Here is a 6000-nt window from a genome sequence, read left to right as displayed (position 1 = left end):
TAGCCGGTTGCTACACCCAGGTTTTGCCCGCGTAACTGCAAGGAAGAGGATTGATCGGAATATCGCGCTCAGCTGGAAGCGCATTTCTCAGCCTACAGAATTAAATTTACGGTGTGCACTGTATTCTTTCTGTCCACTTTCGGACGTGATATCTACAGGTATCGTCTATGCCTCAAATTGTTTCCCGACTGTCGTCCAGATGATGATGTTGAACATGAGGAACTAGTTAGAAAACGCGACGAGCGCTAGGAGGCGCAAAATCGTGTCGCTGCAGAGAGATTCTAAATTTTTAAGCTTAAGAAGCACCCTGACCAGTCATTCAGTAATGGATTGTTGAACTTAGAGGGCTAAGAAGACATTGCAGGTTCAAATGCTCTTGCGGACAAAATTATAGTGATGTTATGCTACATAATATAATCACGCAAAACATTTCAGATACATGCATACGGGCTGCCGTCCTAAAATTGCAAGATAGGGGCTTGAAACCAGTTCTGTCAATAGCAGAGTCTGAGCATTGCGGATACAAATGAAGTTGATTTTGAGGATCCAAGTGTTTCTCTTGTTCATAGTGCACAAGGCACTCAGTCTCCAATTAATGTTAAGGTAAATAAATACAAGACTCAGGTAAAGGTGAAACATTTTGGTCACGTTGTACACGAGGTGTAAGTCAGAATAAGGTACTGAAGACTTATTGATGTGTCGACTGAACTGCCGACACAGTGTTATTTTGAGGGGGCCGATAGGCACGCTATAGGCTCACGCAGAATATCTTGAAGTCTGAAACAGGACGCTCAATGAATTGCTATAAAGAAAAGTACGTTGCTTTGGGAATACTTAACTTTTAATCCGTCATTGGTTTACAACGTTCTTGATGAGACATTTCATACGATAACTATCAAACTATGTAAGGCTAATGGCGCCTTGCTAGGTCGTAGCCATGGACTTAGCTGAAGGCTGTTCTAACTGTCTCTCGGCAAATGAGAGAAAGGCTTCGTCTGTGTAGTCGCTAGCAAAGTCGTCGTACAACTGGGGCGAGTGCTCGTCCGTATCTCGAGATCTGCCTTGTGGTGGCGCTCGGTCTGCGATCACACAGTGGCGACACGCGGGTCCGCCATGTACTAAATGGACCGCGGCCGATTTAAAGCTACCACCTAGCAAGTGTGGTGTCTGGCGGTGACACCACACTTATCCACGGTGTTTTCTATCCATGATAAGAAAGCATGACCATGTCGTGAAGCGGTGCTTCCAGTGTGGCAAGGTCGTATCTCTTTATTACTCCGCCAGACAAGGCACTAGTCTAATGCACAGCCACATAGTAGCTAACAGCAATTTAATACTGTAACGACTGAACTTGAGCGGTAGGCACAAACAAGATCTCACTTTTCTGCATAGTGGAAACCTTCTACTGTAGTCCAGAGACAGAATAAACTATTTTCTCGCTTACTAGTGGCTCATAAAACAGTTAAATTTCATATCTTCTGGTAAACCTTCCGGGATGTAAGGTCGTGGTCCATGAAACTCTTCAGCTCCTAACGTTTCGTCCAGAGCTGCGCTGGACATCTTCAGAGGGGTGTTTCTCCTCCGGTGAGTCTTGCCGACTGACGGGTCGGACGTCTGAGAGCGACTTACATGTAAGTGTTTCATTCCGTGTACTGTGTTCCAGAAACAGTGTGAACGTTTTCGCATACGAATGTATGGTCTGGGTATCCGCAGTTGTGGTAGTACATTTTGTAGCAAGAATTCCACGAACAGCTGTATTTAAACCAATTTTAATAAGGCACTATCGGTTTCCTGGCTTGTAACCACATAGGAACAGTAGCGTACAAAACGTTAAAACATGGTACACAACGTAGCGAAGACCGCAGAAGGCCAAAGCTTCTTGTTAAACCCATAATGTCTGTGGGGTGCATAGTCAAGGACTAAAAAGTTGGGAGAGAGAAAACTTCGGCATATAAAACATGGTAACAAACATAGTGGAAAATGTAGAAAGCCCAACCTTCACAGTTAAAGCCTTAATGTCAACTTTATTTACCCATTGAGTATCCTCCATATGGACATAAAGGTTTTGACTATAAAGATTGAAATTTCTACATTCTCCACCATGTTGGTTACCATGATTTGATGTTTGTATGCAGGTTTTCCTCCTCCAAACTTTTTATTTATTGACTATCCGCGCTGCGGACATTATGGTTTCAACTAAGAAGGTTGGGCCTTCTACATTCTTAGCCACCACGTCCTGTACCACGTTTTAATGTTTATACGCGCCCAATGATGTAGCTACAAGTTAAGAAACCGGCAGCGCCTTAATAAAATTGGTCTGAATACAGGTGTTTGCGAAAATTCTTGTTACAAAATGAAGATTTTAAATTTAGTATTGCATTTCTGCAGGCCTTGGGGCATCCCCCTGGTGATCCGTAAAACGCTGTCAGGAGATACAAGTCTGCGTTCTGATTTCAAAGCCATGATAAATCCATAAAGTATCGTAGATTCTTTTCCTCTGTCACGCCTGGAGCAATTAATGCATGGGGGCATTATTCTCGAAGATTGATTTACTTGGGTATATTTATTGTTGTAGCTGGATGAGCAGTCCAGGCAATTTTTTGTGATTAATACTCACCTGGGATCGTTGCAGTTTCAAAGACTACCATTCGGAAGCGTTTCAGCGCCTGCTATTTTTCAACATTTCCTGGAACAATTAACAGCTAAAGTCGCTTTATGTACAAACTATCTGGATGATATAGTTGTGGTGGGTCGTTCTCCTGTTGAACATTTGGAAAATTTAGAATGTTTATTTTATGTTCTCACCGAGGCTGGCTTAAAGCGTAACAGGAAAAAGTGCTCCTTTTTCCACGAAGAACATGAATATTTAAAAATGTATTAAATGCACAGGGTATTTGCCCTGCATTTGTCTGTGATCAACGATTTGCCGGCGCCCCGTAACATAAAGGATTTACAGCACATCCTGGGGAAACTAACCTATTACATTAATTTTATTACTAATATGGCCAAAATTGCTAAACCACTGAACAGACAGTGCTGGAAAGGTGTTCCCTTTGTGTGGTCCCACGAAGATCAGGACGCATTTCAGCATTTAAAGGACGTTTATTTAAAATGTAAGTAGGCTGTTTAGGTTGTTATGTTGGTAACGCCACGTAGCGCTCTGTATGAAAATCTCTGACTGCTCTGTGTGTAGCCTGTGCCTGGTTGGACTCATTGTTGGAATATTCACTTGTTTAGTGTTGGGCAGTTGGAGGTGAACCGCCAGCAGTGGTGGGTGTGGAGAGAGAGATGCCAGAGCTTTGAGATGTTTCTATAAGCGGACGATCTGGACGTGTGTGATTTTTGATCATTATTAAGATAAATACATTGTTTGTTCTCTATCAAAATCTTTCATTTGCTAATTATGCCTATCAGTAGTTAGTGCTTTCAGTAGTTTGAATCTTTTATTTAGCTGGCAGTATTGGCGCTCGCTGTGTTGCAGCAGTTCGAGTAACGAAGATTTTTGTGAGGTAAGTGATTCATGAAAGGTATAGGTTATTGCTAGTCGGGGCCATTCTTTTGTAGGGACTATTGAAAGTCAGATTGCATTGCGCTAAAAGTATTGTGTGTCAGCTTAGTTCAAAATGGTTCAAATGGCTCTGAGCACTATGGGACTTAACATCTATGGTCATCAGTCCCCTAGAACTTAGAACTACTTAAACCTAACTAACCTAAGGACATCACACAACACCCAGTTATCACGAGGCAGAGAAAATCCCTGACCTCGCCGGGAATCGAACCCGGGAACCGGGGCGTGGGAAGCGAGAACGCTACCGCACGACCACGAGCTGCGGACTGTGTCAGTTTAGTGATGATGAGAATAAGTAAAGAGAAAAGTGTTTCGAGTACGTTGAGCTTTGCTCAGCTGTTTGAAAATCATATAACGAGAAGTTTACCAGCACAGTCATTCATAATTTATCCAATGGGACGCTACAAAGTGACTGTTGTCTCGTTCATTTCGATGCGGCTAAGCCTTTTGTGTTAACTGTACATAGAGATTCTTAAGGATTGAAGCAGTGCTCTCCCTTAGAACTGACTAGTCTGATAGGCCTATTGCTTTTGCCTGAAAACTCTCAACAAAGCGTTGCACTGAAAACGAGGCACACGCCACTGTTTGTGGTGTTACAGAGAGTTATTATATTATGGACCATCGGCCGTCAACAACTTTGTTTGTTCCTTCCAAGGCTGTCCCACCGTGGTCAGCGCAATGGAAGTTGTTGTACAATTTCATTGCACAACATTCGAACACTGATTTCTTATCTCGGTTACCGATCAGTAGCGACACAGCGTTTGATTCGTCAGAAGAATCATGTTATCAAATTGACGCTCAACATTTCGAAATTCTTCAAAATTTTCGCCTTGTGGTTTTGTATTATAACAGCAGCAACATGCTTACCATTCAGCTCTTTGGGTAGTAGGAAAATCTTGTCGAGCCATATCGCTTGGTACATTTATTTTATTTCACAGTGACTGTCATCATTTGATCTTTGGAAGATTTTCGTGTGACATGTTTCGGCCACGACTGCAAATTCTGTTTATTCACCTTTAATCATGGGAACGCAGTTGATGCAATGAATATTTTATATGTTGTTTTTTACGAGTCTTACAAGACAAAGTGGTGTCGTTTCCTATGAGTGGAAAGTTTTCTCATTGTGTTTGTGGCATGAATGCACGTTGATAATAATGTTCGGAGATCCGATGATGGCAGCAAGATCCTGTCGAAATTGGTTATTGTGAAATAAAATAAATATACCAAGTGGTGGTGGCTGCAGAAGACTTTCATATTTACCAATGACAGATCACTCCCTACGAACATTTGCAACATAAACAAAAATATACAGTGCCAGTTCTTTGGGTAGTTTTGCAATACGTGCGCTATGGGTAGCTACGTAGTTTGAAAGAAATTTCCCACCCAGCTACACGTCGCTACCATTCGCATCATAACACGTCCGCGGTCAGGTGCACTGCTGCGGGAAGTTTTGTCTTTATTACATCAAGGTCAGCGGGGCGTCGTTAGCACAAAGCAACGCCCCGACGTCATTGTGCTTGGTAGGGCACGGATGACCAAATTCAGCGAATTACCTCTCGTTGCACAGCTTGTGCGGGGCATCATCCCGCTCCGCCTCTAGGCTTTTTTCAGTAGCCCCGTCCGTTCGGAACGTGGCACCGCTTGCATATCCAATTCGCGGGTCCATTCTGGAAAACACGATGGTTGTTGGTAGACGCACACAATCCTCATTACCACTACCATTAGTACTGTATCGGCTTTATACTCTATTTCCTGATGTCCTTATCCTGAACTATGAACCGCAGTTCACGTCAGCCGGTTTTGTTCGTAGGTCGTGATCCAGTGGTTAGGCGTTGGGGTCTCTGCATCACGAGGTCCCGGGTTCGTTCCCAAGCCGGGTTGAGGATTTTCTCTGCCCGGGGACAGTGGCTAGACTGGAGTGTGTAAAATTTGGGAATTTGTACAGGGGCTGATGACTGTGCAGTTGAGCGCCCCACAAACCAAACGTCGTCAGCCGGTTTTCAACAGTTTTGTGCTGACAGTGGCACACACTACGTAATTCTTCCTCCTTTTTTACCCTCAGTCTAACGGTGAAGTTGAATGGTTCGTTAGAACGTTCATACGGTGAAATTCCGTACCTTCTAGTGCTCCTTGGCACATGACGAGAAGTTGCCAGCAGACTTATTACAATGTTGGCGTCACCATAACCTGTTGCATCCTCTGCATCTCGTCGAGAAAACAGCACATTCCGTCGCGTCAGCCTAAGTTTCAACCGCAGGACGAAGTTTTCTTCAAGGTTTTTAGCAAAAAGCAATGTTGTGAACAACGGTTCGTTACACGAGACTTGGGTCGTTCATCTCACGTTATTCAAGGTTTCTCTGGGTTGCACTGGCGTCACCAGAGTCCGCTGCAACGCTCCACCGCGGAATTTTTGTCCGCAACCCAGCACGCCG

Source organism: Schistocerca americana, chromosome 2, assembly GCF_021461395.2.
Source record: "Schistocerca americana isolate TAMUIC-IGC-003095 chromosome 2, iqSchAmer2.1, whole genome shotgun sequence".
In the NCBI taxonomy this organism is placed as follows: Eukaryota; Metazoa; Arthropoda; class Insecta; order Orthoptera; family Acrididae; genus Schistocerca; species Schistocerca americana.
The sequence above is the reverse complement of the archived record's forward strand: the minus strand, read 5'-3'. Positions refer to the sequence as shown.